The sequence below is a fragment of the Falco cherrug genome, chromosome 9 (assembly GCF_023634085.1).
Source record: "Falco cherrug isolate bFalChe1 chromosome 9, bFalChe1.pri, whole genome shotgun sequence".
Taxonomy (NCBI): domain Eukaryota; kingdom Metazoa; phylum Chordata; class Aves; order Falconiformes; family Falconidae; genus Falco; species Falco cherrug.
The window spans coordinates 39,617,971-39,635,045 of NC_073705.1; the positions used below are offsets into that span (position 1 = coordinate 39,617,971).

Genomic DNA, 17,075 nt, shown 5'->3' on the forward strand with positions numbered 1-17,075 from the left:
TGTCAAGGCAAATATTAGATATGTTAAGGACTTTGTTTTATCAGGAAATGCATTAAGCAGGCATATAAAACTACAGGCATATCTGTTCATATGCATGTGACCCACATTTGCGTTTTCAACAACAGATATAATAGATTCATAGTTAAGTCTTTTGGGCTATTTATGCATGAAAAAAAAATCACATTTGACATACATTTTGTAGTTGTATTGACCAGAAGGCCAAGGAAAATACCATTTTCAGCATGCATGCCATAACATGGTTGGTCTGATGACAAAATCGTTAGCACTGGTATATTTTGTCTTTGTTGCCATGCAAAACAGTGAGGAATTCTGATGTGTGAGAGAATACAGTTGTTACTGGACTAAGACATACTTAATTTTAAGTGGTATCTAGAAACACATGCTTTCTGCTGATGCTCATATTTTTTATGAATTCATGTGGCAAAGACTGAAAAGAGTAATGGTATGTACCATCAACGCTGTTATAATGGCATACATATTTTATGAACTGTGAAACATAGATGATAACCTACTAAGTTTATTTTGGTGAACAAGATTCAGAAGAATAAGAATATTTGTGTAAGTTCTTTAGTAACTGGCATACCTGTTGGAAATACTGTGTTTCTCTGGCTTCATTTACTATGGGTTATTTTTTTTAGTGTATATTTTAGTTAGTATACCATGTTATTGTTTAGTCCTTCATAATAGAGGAGACTTTTGTAGTCATCTTCAATATTTCAGTATGAAATTTTCAAAGCAGTGTAGGTGTTGTAGAAACACAGCTTATGGAACGTGATGACAAATCTAGTAGCTAAGGCTCGTTATCATTGTGGAGTTTATTTCATTAACTTGAATAGTATGGGATCAATCTCCCCTCCTCATGTATTTCAGTCATCTAACAATGGATGTGATACCGCAAAGAAACCCAACAAAATGGATTTTTAGCTTGCAGTATTCTAAGTCCAGTCTTCAACTTGGTATCCCCTTTCTAGAAGTGGGCATGCCTTGATTTTATTTTGGACTTGTACAAACAGGGAAGAAAATAGAACCCTGACAACAACAAAGAAGTAACAACAAAATCAAGTAATCTGTCAGTATTAACAGAATAAGCAGGGAGCTTATTTTTCATGATTGGTGCAAAACAGAACTGAGACCCCAAATGAATGCTGCAGTGATGGGAATACTTACAAAAAGAACTTATCTTCAGGACAGAGTCCATGCTTCTCTGGTTAACATCCAAAAAACAAAAGAAAAAAAAATACAGTCTGAGTCATCTAGTGAAAAGAAAATCTAGTTTAGAAATTGAGTGCAAAATCAGAAACTAAGCCAAGATATTTTTTTCTTTTTTTTATCCCTCCCTCTGCCAGCTTGGGCCCTCACAAAACTACGTTGTTCCAGGAGGTGCTGGTAGCTACACCAGTGCTTGGTAATGGGAATTTTTCTTTCTGAACAGCTATACACTGCATTTAAAAGAGGGATGACTCCTGACTTTACTTAAGCTTGTAGTTAAATCAGCGATCTAGATAAACGTTGGAAGTATAAAGCCATTGTAAATCCCGTCTCCAAAGCATACAGTCCCTCTATGCGTGGAGAATGAATGTTAAGCAGTCTTAAGTGAGTGAGGTAAGTGCGCCACACAGAGGAGTGACTGCAGCAGGAGTGTGAATCTGTGGGCGCTCACTTAGGACGGAGACATCTCAGTTCTTGTTCTACCTTAATGAATTTTTTGGGGTTTACCTCAAGACTAAAGAAAAAATCCTGTGAAAAGGGACCACGTGGCCTACCCTGAAGTATGTCAGCAGCATGCTCTGGCCCCTTGGCACCTGCATTGTCCCCTCCTTCAGTGTGGGGGATGAAACACTGTCGTACCTAACCTGCTCTGTAGTCTGGTAGACAGGCCTGGAAGCGAGAGGAATGGGATGTGGAAGTATGTCAGGCCAAGTTGTGTGATATCCTGAGATATTTATCTGATCTCTGGAGTGAGGAGGGTAATTGGATGCACTCTGTTTGTTAGTTTCTACTAGCTAACTCTTGGTAATTGTTCTTTTTGTGTATTATGTTTCTAAATTGCCCTGTAAGAACTAGCACTCACTCCCTATTGATTATATAGGGAATGTAGAGTGTTGTCGATAGATGGCATTTAGTTTTGTGCATTGAAGTTACTTGGAGAAATTCACGTGGGTGTCTGGATCCAGCCTGAAATTCTCAGTCCGCAGTACAGAAGGTGATACTGCATTTAAGGCTAAGTTCTGTTGGGCCTCTACTCACTAGAAATTCTTTGTTTAAACCTCTAGCTGTTTGAAAACTAGTTTGACAACGCTGAAAATTGAAGGGGATTAACAAGATATACATGGAATTTGTGACAAACACATAGAAGGAACTTCCACTGTGTGGTACATAGTGAACATCAGTGTCGGCAGTAGGTAGCATGTTTCTTAGCAGATTAGCAGATAGTTTCTAGTAGTCTGCTTTTCTCTCAGATAGTAGCGTTGAGACGTTGTTAGAAATTCCAGGAGATACACTTGTTATTGTCTTGTCTTTTTGCTTTTCATGTTAGGTAGCATCTTGAATTGAAGGCAAGGAAAAGAGAAGAGAAGCATCTTTGAAATAGCTACAGTATGCAGGAAACATTAGCTGTGAAGCTGCAGTCCTGACTGATTTCTGTTTGCCTTGTGCTGGCGGAAGTAAAGGACTCAGACTTCAGGCAACTTAGTAGTCCGCATCCCCCAGTCACTGGCATTCCCCCCGATGGGACCGGGGTGGGGGTGGGGGTGAAGGGAATGGGAAACCACCAAAAATCAGCAGTTCACCGTGCATGGGGAGTTGGCCAAACTCTTTGTCACAAAAGAATCATCTGGCTAAAGTAGTGTTTCTTTTGTCTGTGAATTGTTCGTGAACAGGCATTCCTCTTCACTTATAGATTATTCACAAATGTTGAAATATTTTGTGAACAAATTTCAGCCCATGGGGATGAATATTGTTCATGGTATGCAGCTGGTCACCTAGGTCAGAGTATTGTTTATACACTTAGATTCAGTGACTAAAAAGTAATGAATTACGCGTCGCTAGCTCTGAGACACATTTTTATTCACTGCAGCTGTGGATTTGCGCTAAGAGGTAGATACTACCTCTGGCTCAAGAAATCCCAAGCTCAGGAAGTTATGCTGCATATTGCCAATAGGTTGGAGCACATAATTTAGAAAACATCAGTGTGTATTTTTTCTGTCCTACATATTTTTCCTAACCGTCCCTGGCTGATCACTGTCATAGGGTACTGAGCAGTGGGGACATGTGGTCTTATCTCTTATGCATGTTCTTGTATTTATATGAAATCCCAAACACTTGTGTGTATACCTTTTTTGATGTGATTGAGTTTAAGGTAATGCTAAATTAACCGGGAATAATCATTTGGGGACCATCTGAAAAAGCTTCACACATGAGCACAAACATTGTACATGGGGTCATTTTTATGTGTTGCTTTTGTATTAGGTAGATTGTTCTGCTGAACTATGGCAAAGATTATTTTTGCCCACTTTACCATTGTAATCTAAGTGAATGGTTCTTATTGGGCCTGTACTGTACTCTTAGAGCGAAAGTCATATGAAAATTCAGTTAATTGGAAGTCTTGGAAACAGGAAGTAATAAAAATGTTTTGTATTTTTTAATGATTTTTCAGTATAGTTTGGAGTAACTGAATGGAATGAAAGAAACTTAGTAACAACATACTAAAGACTTGACATCTATTCATTTGAATCCTTTCATATTTTTCTTTTAAGAGTGTTCCTTCTTGTTAAAGGCTTTCTCACACCAATCTGTTCCTGCATTCCAGTTATAAATGCAGTATATGTCCTCTACAGAAAGTGTAAACTTATTTGCATGGCATTAGATTTTCTATTGTTGTTTAAAACTGCGAGGAAAAAGGGGAGAAAGACAGTAAAAATACAATGTCATTTTAATGGTACATTAAAAATGTTTATCTATTCATATGTATTATAAATAATTGGTTACTGCATAAAGTAAGTATTTTTTATAAGCTACTATTTACATTTTATAGTATACTCTTGCAGGCAATGTCATTAACGGAACTCTAGCTCCTATTATTGAGCAATGTAAAGCTGTATTTTACTGGTTATATCATGAGTAAGAAATCTCTCTCAAAAACAGTTCATCCCCATCTTGAAATTTTGTTTGAGCTTCACATGAAAAATATATGTCTATAGATCAGAATGAATGCTAAAACAATACTGTATACATGGGTTTGGTTATAAAGAATCTACGTGCAAAACCAGACCCGTGGAAAACCTTCTAAAAACAATGAGAAGAAGTCTTATTTATATCATCAGAGCAGGAACTCACATGAGCTCTTTAGTCTCTGCTTAAATTAAGCCTGTCCCATTGGTATCGGGTCTGGTGCTGGTTTCACTTGCTGGTGAGAGAAGGTGAGACTTCAGGGCTCTCTTAATTGTTGGCGTGCAAAGTTTTACTGCACTCAAAACCCCTCTGCTATGCTACTGTTTATTTGATTGGACGACTTCATACTTAAAATTGGAAGATTATTTAATGTGTTTTCCTGGCTTGAGGCTTTTATAAAAGAATTGCTATTTAGCTTGGTTTCTTATGCAAATGAGGTTTAAGTGATTACATTGCCAGCTGTGGGTCCCCTCCTTGATAATTTTTGAACTTTTGCCTGATTTCATCCAAATCTGTCTTGAGTGTTGAAGTCACTATGATAAAGATTTTTAAAAAAACAAAACAAAACAAAACACCACCAAACAACAATAGTTGGTTGGAGAAGAGGTTCACTTTAAAGCTTCTGTGGAGCATAAAGCAGTTGAACTACACCTTAGCCATGGCAGGGGGGAGTCATTTGCCTGTTGGCCTGTCAACGTAACTGGGTGGGTGAATCAGCATGTACCTTACACCAGGATTCCCATGCTGCGTGCTGCTACGTGGCCTGTTAAATGAACAAGGCATGTGAGAGGGAGAGCCAGCAGAATGGGACAGGCTGTAAGGCATGTAGTATAAATCCACCGGAGATCACCCTTCGTGATGTGTTCTGCTCATTTTCCAAAAGCCTGTATGGTCTTATATGTCCTTCCAAGAAAAGCCAAGATGATGCGTCCTAGATATGAGTTGGTTTTATTCTCAATAGGTTTTGAATTTCACATTGCATTATGTTGTCTCCTGCGAGCTTATTCATGCCTTACTCTGTAATGTCTGGAATATATGCTATAATAAGAAAAAAATATCAACCCTGAAAATTTTTTGTGAGAAACATTAGTGTAGTTCTCAATATATTAGTGGGTATTGGAGGATTAATAATGAGTCTTGAGGACATAGTAGAAACTTTACAAACTCTGTTTATTCTTCAAGGTATTCAGCATTGCTATTGTTATGATGAATTGGTTTGTCTTCCATAAACAAGAAGACCTTGTACATTAACTGTAGCAATGTCAATATGTTCTTAGTATACCAGTCAGCTATGTTATAATCTCAAAGGTAAGAATATTGATTTGAGAGCACACTTAACCTGGAGGATTGTTCTTTTTCACATACTATGAATCTTCTCATATTACCTTAAAGGAAGAAAGAGAGTAAGCAATGGACATCCTCCCACCCCTCCTCCACTTCAGCAACATACTATTGTGAGGCCTGGCCACATTCCTTCCACCAATGAGTAAATTCTCTAATGGAGGGCACAGCTTTCTGCTTTGCAGAGGGTGGGGTGGGGGAGAGCGTGTACTCAGGATACTCTTTGCAGTGTTACCTAACTTTAGTGGCTTTCATGAATACCGGACTTACAAAACTTGATATCCTAATTAATTTTCACCTCTAATGGCACTATAGAGGTGTACAGAGACCCTTTGCAGTATGCAAGAATGACAACGATGCATCTAGAATGACTTCAAACGGGCAGTTTATCAGACACACTCAAGAAGCATTTTTGGGTGATGGGAGACTTGTGCTGGGTTCTCCCTGAAATCACACAAAAAGTATCAGGGTCACCAAATGTGGAGGGCTCTATTGGCTTCTCCACAGAGGATATGCAAGGGCTGGGGCTACTGTCTTGTTCATTGTGTATCTCCCAGATGAGGGGTGAAGGCAGGACAGCAAACTTGGATTGTCTTTGTTCACATGTGACTATCTTAAGGCAGTGGAATGGTCCCAAACTATGCGCAGTGAGATTTTTTTGTGGTCTCTGTGATGAAGGTATGCAGGTTCACTTCTGGAGGGGAAAACCCGACATAAAAAAGAAGAAAAAAAAGGCCTCCAATGTGGGCTTTGGCTCTTAAAAGGTACGCGAACAGGGAATTAGTAATTGGAGGAATTCAGGGACAAAGAAAGCTTGGGGAGGAAATGAAAACAGAAAATCATGATTTCATAGCAGATTAAATTAAGGTAGAAAAAGAGAGGCCATGCTAAATGTAATCAGTCATTGATTCCCTGTGGGGGATAATAGAATAGGCAATGCTGCTGAGACTGTGCGCCAGTTACATTCATAGCCAAAGTATGCATACAGCTGTTGTTTTGAGATAGCATTTCTCTGTAATGTGCCATTTTGTTTTATTCCTGTGAGTGGTGAAGCGATAGCTAGTTTATTTGAAATCCATCAATGTAAAATGCATTGCAAACAAAGGCTGTGCATGCTATCACGTTATCCTTCTCCCCATTTTTATAGTCTCTCTACATAAATATGTACACCTTCCTTCAGATTGTTCAGTTTAGGGGCTGTACATGAGTGACTTGTGGAGTACACTGGGCTCTTGCTCTGCATAACAAGCAAAAATTAACTCAATTGTGTAGAAAACCATCTTATTTATGCTGGTTTAGAATGAAGTAGCTCAGGTCTTAAGGGAAATGTACTATTGTGTCTTGCTTGGTACAAACACAAATATATATGCTGATGATGGGCTTGTGCAGTTTTCTGCCACATCCTGAGCACTGAGCTGTCTGTCTTCAAGCATCCTTAGTTCACCTCTGAGTAAATGTTTTGTCCACCTTGTATTCCTGCAGCTATTGTTGGAGACGCAGTTGGAGGTGTTCTCTGTGATAAGATTAGGCCAATTCTAGTACAGTCAGGACCTTCTTCTGTCTCAAAGACTTCATATCTGAAACAGCCAAAGAGACAAACTTAAGGCAAAGAAAAATTTTTAACCAGAAATTTCATCTGTAAAAATCAGAATATAATATCAGGCTGATTCTGAGGAGTAGGGTAAATAATTTGCCATAATTTTATCATATATTTTCATTCTCAGTTTTTAACTGTAATTAAATGCCAAGCTCTTTACCATATTCTGCTGGAAAGTAATAACATCAGGAGCAATGGAAACCAAGGAGATGAAAAATCAATGTATTTGCATACACAGCGATACAGTTTCTCTATTTCATTATTTGCCTCAGCTAGGCCAGCTGCTCTGTGTTAAGCTACACTCATTGGGGTGTTGCCTATAGGAATTACTGTAAGATATATTGTAGAGAATTTAGTGTAACAACAAAGAGAATGAGCATTAAATTAGTCCTTTGAAGTTATACCAGACCTCGCTCAGTTTTTTTAAGTATAACAGTGAAATATTATTAAAATTCACACATCTAATAGATAATCTGTTTATTGCTAACATTTCTATTTTAGACTTGGTCAGCGCATACACAGGCTTTTTTTCAGCTTAAACACCACTTGTTTTTCTAAACTAATGACAGGCAGTAAGGGAGATTTAAAGCAAATGGATTTATGATAGAAAATAAAACTAGAATTAGCTTTGTGAGCGGAATTTAAGAGCTATACAAAGCATTGACCTCTGTCCTGTTTACATATCTTTAGCTTTTTGTCAGGTAAACGTTATCTGCTGCTTTCACCGAGCTAGTATTTGCTTTCAGTTACCACTTTCTTTTTCTTGGCTACTGTTACAGATTGTACCTGTAGTTTAATTATATTAAATTATCTCTGTGATTCCTAATATGTGGTATCTGTCAATGAATATACAGCCACAAGGGAAGGTTTTATCTGTGAATCGGGGAAAAGTTTTTTGTGCGGAAAGCTGCCTTGGAAACCGGTGTTGAAAACCCCAGGTGTCTCCCTGGCCTGGTTCCCGGGGCACCCCCACCCCAGGTGCCGCCAGTGCGGCTGGGGGGCCCAGCTGGAACTGGCTGGAGCCGGCTGCACCCAGCGCAGGGCAGCCCCAGGCTCCTCTCACAGAGAGCTCTCAGCCCTGCTTACAATGCCTGGGTGCAGGCCCCTGAGACACTTTTAAATATCATTCCCAGCACTAATGTTTATTTTCCTGTGGAGCATATCAGCAAAAAAAAAAAAAAAAAAATTCAGTTTGAAATTGTGATTTCAATCTGCTGAAGAACTGCAACTTTACATCATTATCCTTGCTGTGAAAAGGGACTTTGAGGTAAGAAAACGTTTACCAAGATTATGGAAATGGGGACATTTTATTGTAACATTTTTGAGTGGAATGGAAAGCTTTTTACCGTTTGAAATTAAAAGAGTGTATGTCACTTTGCATAACTGGCCTGATAGAGAGCCAGGCTGAGGTGAACAGTGCGGGAGGGACGAGGCATCAGCAGCCCTGGCTCAACAGGCACCTCCCGCTACGTATCTGGAGATTGCCAGCTGGCTTTACACTGCACATAGGTTTTCTGGTGTGGTTTTATTGTGAGGGAGATGTGTAGGTTTTCTATGGTTTTCCAGTTATTACATGCACTAAATGTTACGCTTTTTTGTGTGCTGCCTTCAAAAAAACCCTCTCCGTGTCCTTGTAGTACAACGAAATCTTCCCCATTTGGCTTGAACTGCTGAAGGAGAATATGTTGGTAAGATTTTTACAGAGGGAAAACTTGGATTTTTCAGTAATTTCTCTCTAAGGCTGCCCTTTTTGTTTGAAATATCATTCAAGCAGGAAAATCCAGTTTTCATTTTGTTTTTACTTAAGAAATACTTTGAGGTTTTTAAACTAAAAACCACAACCCTAAACTTAGCAAAAAATGTAATCTAAATTGAATGTTGGTTGTTGGGGTTTTTTTTTGAAATTTAAAAATTTATTTTCAATAGTTCAAAACTTGTGAAAAAATGTTCAGATTCCTTTCTCCTTCCATTTAAACAAGTGGTTGTATTCCTGTTTTCTTCAGCGGATGAAACATTGTCTTCTACTATTTTCTAACAAATCTTTGAAATAATTTTTTGATGTTGTATACATTTTCATGCAGGTTTGCTGATAGCTAAACAACTTCAGGTGTTTTAATTTACTGTCTAGACAAATTGCAAAAAGTTTGTGCAACTTCAGGGGATATGCCTTTTAAGTTTCTTTCCAAAAAGGTAATACAAAAAATACTGAAGCTTTTAGTTTACAATTATGCAGCGAAGGAAGTTTTTATAATGACATCATCAAGCCCATCAAAAAATAAAGGGACATCCAGTTTTCAGACACTGAGAGTGGAACTTGTGTTGGCTAATTTTCAGTATCCCCAGCGTAGTGCTAGCTGTTTGAGTGGCCGGGACGCTGAATCAGTACAGTCAGTGGCATCTACAGTCTGATCAAATATGAATGCCAAATTTAGGCTCAGTTTAATTCCTTTGTCTTTACCAATTATGTCTCCACTGGTGCAGTAAGAGTTCAAAGCAACTCATTCAGTTATAGATATCAATATTGTAGATACCAAAGGTCAGATGATTGGAACTGAGTAAGAAAGATGATTTTTCTGTATTGCAATGTGTGCCTTGTCTCATTGTTGCGTTGCCAAGCGTTGATGAATCAATAGAGCCAGATATTAAAAACAGATGACTTGAAATCTGAAGTAGCAAACGTTTGATACACTAGGGTCTTTCAAATATTGACTAACAATAACTAAAAAATAGATCAGTACTTTTAATTTAATCTTTTAATTTATACTGTTAAAGATCAATGAGCTTCATCAAAATACAAGAGATTGGAATAGAACTCAGAAGATAACTAACCTTCAAGATCAGAAGTATAAATTCTGATACATATGCTTCCTTCCTCCAACCCACCAGCTGTCAAATACTATATTGTCAACATAATGCAAACTCTAAGTTCTGAGATCTCATAAACTAGCTGGAAAGTAGGTGTGAGTTTTTTGAGACTATCCTAAACAAGATAGGTTATTTTAGAAAGATGAATTTTCAGTTCTGGATGTGATGCTGCATGTCCACCCAGCATTTATTCCACTTCTATTTTACATTCTCTGCAGCTTTCAAGCCATTCAAAGGGAATTGATATTTCAAAGATCTATGACTATACCAGTCAGCTAGACCCATTTGGGCATAAATCCCAAACACTACACAAATCATTTTAAAGTGCAAAGAAAACAAATAAATTTAAGTTTTGCGGTGGTCAAGTGAAAGCTTGGGGTTTTTTCCTACATCCAAATTGGAATGACTACAAACCTAATCAAAATATTTTGTGGAGGAAAATGAATTCCAGGTTAGAAACAGAACAAATAAAAGAAATAAATAACCACTGTATAGCACTATAAGATTTGTGGCCTAAAGGCTGAGAAAATTAAAGGGAATTTAGCTATAATAAAGGTACTGTATCATAGTGAAGTGTAACGCAATTGTAATGTTAAGTCCATTTTGTAGGAACAATAAAAAAGACCTGAAAAAGGATTTTTAAAATAAACCCTATCCCAAGTGACATTGCAAGTAAACCATACAAATATTTCTCATTGTTAATAATTACTTACTTTAAGAAAATCTACTTGACACGCACACCAGTAAATTCCCATAAGGCATATATCAATACTAATTTAGGCTCTGTATTTCCTGGCATCCTGAACAGCTTGAAGGTGCTTGGTTTTATATTTCATTTGTATAGCTATTGCTTCTGAAATAATTGATTCTAGATGTTGAGAATATTTTTTTTCCCATGCTGAAGCCAGTCAAAATCTTGTCCAGAGATATTTTTCTGTATTTAGCAAATAATTGTGTTCCTGTAATGGTGATAAACAGTATTTCATGTGCATGTCTTATAAAAAGAGTTCAGAAGGAAAGTATGAATAGCATCAAGCCTTTCACGTTATATGAGACACTACATTATAGGATTGTCCTGCGGAGTTATTAACAAAGGCTTGGCTGGTCATAAACATCTCACAACTGCAAAGTACACTTTGCAAACTGAATAATACTAACAGGCTTTCAGCCCAGGGTATTTACCATTACTAAATGCATTAAAAGTTGGCTTATAATCTGCATGATAGTACTCATATATGGCAAAGCTACTCTGTGGAATAGCAAAGTCACAGAGGCATGTAGGAGGAAAGGCATCCCTGTTGTCAGGCCTGTAAAGCAGCTGTGGATGTTTCTTGTACAGTCTTGATATGACAGTGGGTTATACCACCTCAGTATTCAGCTTCTTCACTGGAAAATGAATCCATATCTGGATCCACGTGATCCCTCATAACTTGACATTTAGCAAGCCACAATAAACTGGAGTCACAAACCTCAGTTTTGGTCTTGGCACAATAGATTTGCACTTTTTTCCTGCCAGGTGATCTGTAGTGGGAGAGGAGATCTCTGTACTGAATGTCCCATCTGATGAAATGTTTTCAATTAGGGGAGGTATTGACTTGACAATACAGTAGATTCCGCGCCCCCGCCCCCCCCATCCCCTCCCCGCAGTTGTAGCTTCAATCCTTATGTTATTATTGACCAAAAAATGCCTTCTCTGTGAAGGCTTGACATTGGTCAGCAATGACATTGACAGCAATGATCATAGTTTGGACTATTCAGATGATTGATTCATAAATCTATCAAAATCTGGATGGATTACCGTTGTGCTAGTTAATAGATAGGCACAAGTGGCTGCTGCCTTCATCACAGGCTTGATGTTTCTGGCTCTTCATCCTGTCATCTTCCGGAGTTCGTATGATTTTATATGTAACACATCCTGTGTTACCACTTCTTTTCGGTCGCTCTAAGACACAAAGTACGTTATTCTCTTTCTGTCCTCAGACAGCTTCTATATTGATGGTATATTTCAGAGGTACCATTGATTCCTAAACCCTGTAACAACTGAAGAGCTCTAAAATTTCATTATACTGTTATCTTTTTCCCAACAGAGTAATGGGAGACCTCTGCACGCTCCCCTCCAACCATATGTTTATCTGTGAGTGCCATGTGCAGTGGTCCTGCTTGTTCCCTGCATGCTGTAGGGTGGTGCTAGGACAGCCTTCTAGGTACAGGCCCAGGCCCGTGGGGAATTGCCCCATAATGGCTAATAAACTCCTCTGTGCCATTGCCGCTGCATGTGGGGAGGTTGCAAGGACAGCTAGATAGTTTGTCCTTTGCTGTGCTCTGGAAAGCACATGCATCCTTTCTCTTTTGGGGGAGGCAGGTCTTGGCATACACACACATTTTCACAATGGAGGTTCACCACAGCTCTATAGAAGCACTGGAACAGCAGCACTTGAGAATTTAAGTGGTAAGGAAAAGAGCTTCTGGGATTAGGTTGTGTCCTCTTAGAAAATAGGACAAAAACTTCACAATGTGCAGCTGTGTTTGGTCTGCTGAAAAAAGGGTATATCAACTGTAGTCAGAGGGTAATGCTTACTTTTATTTACTGGCATCCTTGTTTATTATCTTAACCCCAAAGCTAAGGTCTGTAAAATGAATTAATTTCATTCTGAGATTATTTCCTAATGTGTGAGAAAAAATAATGAATGATAGCTTGCTGTGCTCTGACCTGCCTTTTGACTGTGGTTTCATAGCTAGACAAAGAACTGTTCATCCAAAATACTCTGAACTGCCACTGTAGGGAACTTAAGTGAGATTTATCCATCTCCAAATCCGTGGAAGAAAACAGTAACAAAGTGCTTTTTTACTACTGCTTGTTTAATGATGATGAAGACAGACAGGGATGGCACGGCTTCTTGTAAGGTTCCAAAAAGCATTGAAACAACTTGCAGAGACTCATTCATCTTGAAAGTGATAAACTTAAGCTTTTGCTGTAATCTTTAATTTGTGTCTTTGTTTGTAATGTGCAGCAGTACTCCAGCCAATTCAGATTATTGCTATAGCCACAACTCCATAACTTTTGCAGAATGTGTTTTTGAAATTTGTAGGGGTGAGTTCATGAAAATATACCTAATTTGTGGATCCTTGTTACAATGAGTAATGAAACAATTATTTCATTTTCCTCGTGCCACAGAGTAAGATCCAGGGTAAGAAGAACAAATGCATTTTATTTTTTCTGGTTTTGCATGACCTGCAAATTATTTTGTTCTCCAGCAGTTCATTCCTACACAGTTATCTGGCTCTTACTTTCCAGCTGTCTGATATCCATAAGCTGTAAAAAGAGATCTCTACAACTCTGTTCTGTTTTTTTTCTTTGAAACTTTTTATTGCTTTCAGGGAATATGAAAAGTTTATACTAATTATTGCCCTAGATAGATTTTTGCCTGAAAAAACCCGGGGAAGTTGGCATTCCCTTCTTATTAGCCTTGTCTTGAGCTGATGGAGGTACTCTGCCATTGGGCAGCAAGTCAGACTGGCAAGAGTAGAAATTGGACTCTTCTGTGTTTATGAAGAGGTGAAAATGATTATGATATCAATGCATATAATTGTAAGCACAAAAGTGGGGAGATTCAAAGGCAAAATTATTCAGCTTTTGATAAATTGAGGCTGTCTATTCATTTTCCCATGTATGCCTCTTCAGTTTAAGACTACTAGCTGGATAATGGCAGACTTTATTTTATATTGTATTTCATTTTCTTCACAGCAAGAAGTTACAGCAACAACTGGTGTCACTAGATAGTGAGTCTGTATGGTGAAATCCTGACTTGCATTGGAAGCCTCATGGCAGGAAAGAAAGATTATCCCATGTACGTAGTCAGTCATGCTTTCGAGTGTGAATCCTTTGAGTTAAAGATTGGGGAGTTTTAGCTTTATGCTTTATCCCTGGCTTTCCTATTGGTCTGAAAGGTAGCAATGGCCAAGTAACTTCACTGTTCTATGCCTCAATTTTCTCGTGGGAAAACTGAGGGAAGAGCACTTGCTTCCTTTACAAAACACTTAGAGAAAAGCTCAGTGTAAGAGTTAATTATTGCTATTATATGTTATAGTTCTGTAATAATACTTACTACAATATGAATGATATATTACATTAGACTGATTGTATTGACATAATAACGAAGTATAAATACTGATGAGTCAACATGTATCACCCAAGTCATAGAAGACCTTTTGGCTATAGATATGATTCTTCTGCAGAAAGAGTGAAATGAAAAACAAAGTAGTTGAGCAGTGGCTGAGTTGAAAGTGTCTCTGTATGTGTTTTGTAAACTGTGGGTTGGTAGCTTTCTCTTCTGAGTTCACTCAGAAGTCCAGGGCGCTGCTTATTAGGTCTGCCACATGTTGAGTGTTTAAAATTGTCTCATTCTGTGCTTAAAAGCGGTGGAAGATACAGTTGAAGAAAAGCTACTGTTGATCTCATACAGCTGATCATCTAGTTACTGTGATTATGCTCAAGCTGATTATTTGCTTTGGAGGTTATGAGAGAAGTAGGAGCAAGGCAGATAATAAGATTTTAATCTTTTCTGTGTTTACATAGGCTTTAACTAGAGTGGGTTCTAACAGCAATGTTTAAATTGTATGTGCATCTCCCCCCTGTATGGCAGAGATGGCTTGCTATGCAACTGAGCTTACTCCGTTGATAGTAAACTTCGTGGCTAAAGTGGTCTGCCTTTATATTAGATTAAGCTGCCTTAGATTTTCAGTTTTCATGCCTATTACAGCTGGGGCAGTTATGTAGCAGGTGGTATCTCTATTTTCTGTTATCAGCGAGCAAGCTTACGTTGTGTGGATTTGTATTTCAAAGAGGGGTTTCTCTTTGAGTGTATAACATGCCACTCAGATTCTTAAATTGTTTTCTCATTGTAAAGAACAGCTTAGTCAGAATCAGGCACTTCACAGAATTACCTCTGAATATCAAAGTACCCAGGGTTTTTTTGCCTTTTAAAATTTCTTGCTTTTAAAGTAATGATACAGAATTGTTTATAACAAATACACTTGGAAAAGCATTGACATCTTTAAAATGGGATTAGCAATTGCCTTAGAAACTGCAAGGAACTCGCATAGAAATTCACTTGTGAATTCACTTCCTGTGGATTTTAGGTGATTTGGGGTGTTTTCCAGCAAACTAATGGATTTCTTTATAACACTAAATATATATTAAGGAAAATGTTTTACATGGGAGATAACATCATATATATACATGTGCTTACCTACATGGATGTATGAAGAGGTAAACTTTACTGACATTAAAAAGCATATGAGTAAAAAATCATAATGGCATTCATTCTGATTCAGCAGCACCTTATACATACTTGCTTAACATGGGCAATCTCATCTCTTTTCATGGGGCTTTTTCAGATCTGTCTGTCCATTGATGGAAATGGATCCCGTTGACATTGTTTCAGGCTCTTAAAGCATATGCTTATTTTAAAGGCCTATTTTTTATCATTCTTCAGTGAAAAAGATGGAATTATTCACATGATAAAACCTCTCTACTGAACAAAGTTTGTAATTAGAGCTACTGTGAAAAATAGTTCTAGTCTGGCCAAGATCTTGTTTCATATTGTCTGGATAGATTTATGTTTTAGTTAAGATACCTGGAAGAATGTTGTTTAAAAAAAATTCTTAAGTTCTTCAAGGTTAGATGTCATTGTATTCTGAAGTTTTAGCTAGGATAAAGAGCACCGTGATAAAGCACTATTTTTTGGGCATCATTTTGGCATCACCTGTTTTAATTCTCATTAAAAAAAAAGGTTAAAATAATTAAGCAAAGCCATAAGTGGGAGTATACCTCTTAACTGAATTCAGATCAGACGAAAAGAAATACACTAGGCAGGAGCAAGAACCACAGTTAGTTTTTATATATGAAATGTAGCTATCATAACAAACATGGGGTTTGCCCTTATATGATCGTGCTGGTCATGTCAAATTTGGAGTCATTTTTGTGTGTGTGTGATTTTTGTTAACCAAATGTTTAATGATCAAAAATCAGCAACAGTGCCATGTTAGAAAACTGTTAAATCACTGTCAGTTCCAACAAACAAGCTAAATGATAAATGCGTACAAGCAGAAATAGAATTAATCCTTCACCAGCAACTTTCGCTGGCTTCACTTAACATACAGTTCTTTAACAGACCATACAGATTTGGCAGGTCGTTGGTGTAGGGGCACTACAATATGACTGAGTCATGGGAACGCTTATTTAAAAAACAAAGCAAAAAATCCAAACAAACCAACCAAAAAAAGAAGGCAAGACAGCAAATTTCACCTCCAACATGCACAGCAAGTATGACTTTTTCCACAACCACTGCAAAAATATAATGCCAAAAGTGGACAGCACTTCAAAGTAAGATATAGAAACAATTATTATCTGTTGTCTGAAACTACATTTGTTGTTGTTGTAACTTCTCTCTTTTGGTTTAGGTTAAAAAAGGCAGAGATGTTGCCATCCAGGCAGGTTTCTATACTATTCCACCTTCTATTGAGAAGCCGTAAATGAACCTTATAAAAAGGTTTCTTATTAATATAGTCTTCTATTACATATGTCTGATGTAGCAAATTATGCTTACATGGAAGACTGCGGCATAACTCAGTCCTGAGGATACATCACAAATTTCTCCCTCCCTTATACCTGGTTTTTCTTTATGTAGTACAAGAACTGGCTGGTGTATTTCCTGAACTGTGGTGTGCATCTCTTCAACTGTTCAGAACTTTGTTGCTTGCCCTTCTCCCAGTTATTTTTTTGGTGTAAAATAAATTCCTCAGTTTTTCATGAATGGCGCACTGATTTTAGTACAGAATGTTCCTTTTTAAGTGCTACTTTGTAATGCATGTAGATTTAACATCTTTCCAGAAGCAGCAAAAGTAAAAAACATCTGATACACTACTGCTTGATTTGTAACAAAGGAATTAAAGTAGACAAAAGAAAGAAGCTAACTAAATCAGTTACGAGGGACCTCTTTCAAAACTGTGTGGAGACTGTTTCAATATACCATATTGGAGGCCCAGAGCAAATACATAGTACCTATCAGAGAAGACTCTG

General features: G+C 37.7%; 1 protein-coding gene across 2 annotated transcripts in view; it reads left to right on the forward strand.

The window, feature by feature from the left end:
• CTNNA3 (catenin alpha 3) overlaps positions 1 to 17,075 on the forward strand; it is a 503,321-nt gene that overhangs the window by 263,029 nt on the left and 223,217 nt on the right. Inside the window, exon 1 of one of the 2 annotated variants that reach the window (XM_027817117.2) lies at positions 8,191 to 8,396. The exons of the other annotated variant lie outside the window; for it this stretch is intronic. The gene's annotated coding sequence lies outside the window, so the exon portion shown is untranslated. Of the gene's footprint in view, positions 1 to 8,190; positions 8,397 to 17,075 lie in introns of those variants that run through there. 2 annotated transcript variants of the gene reach the window in all.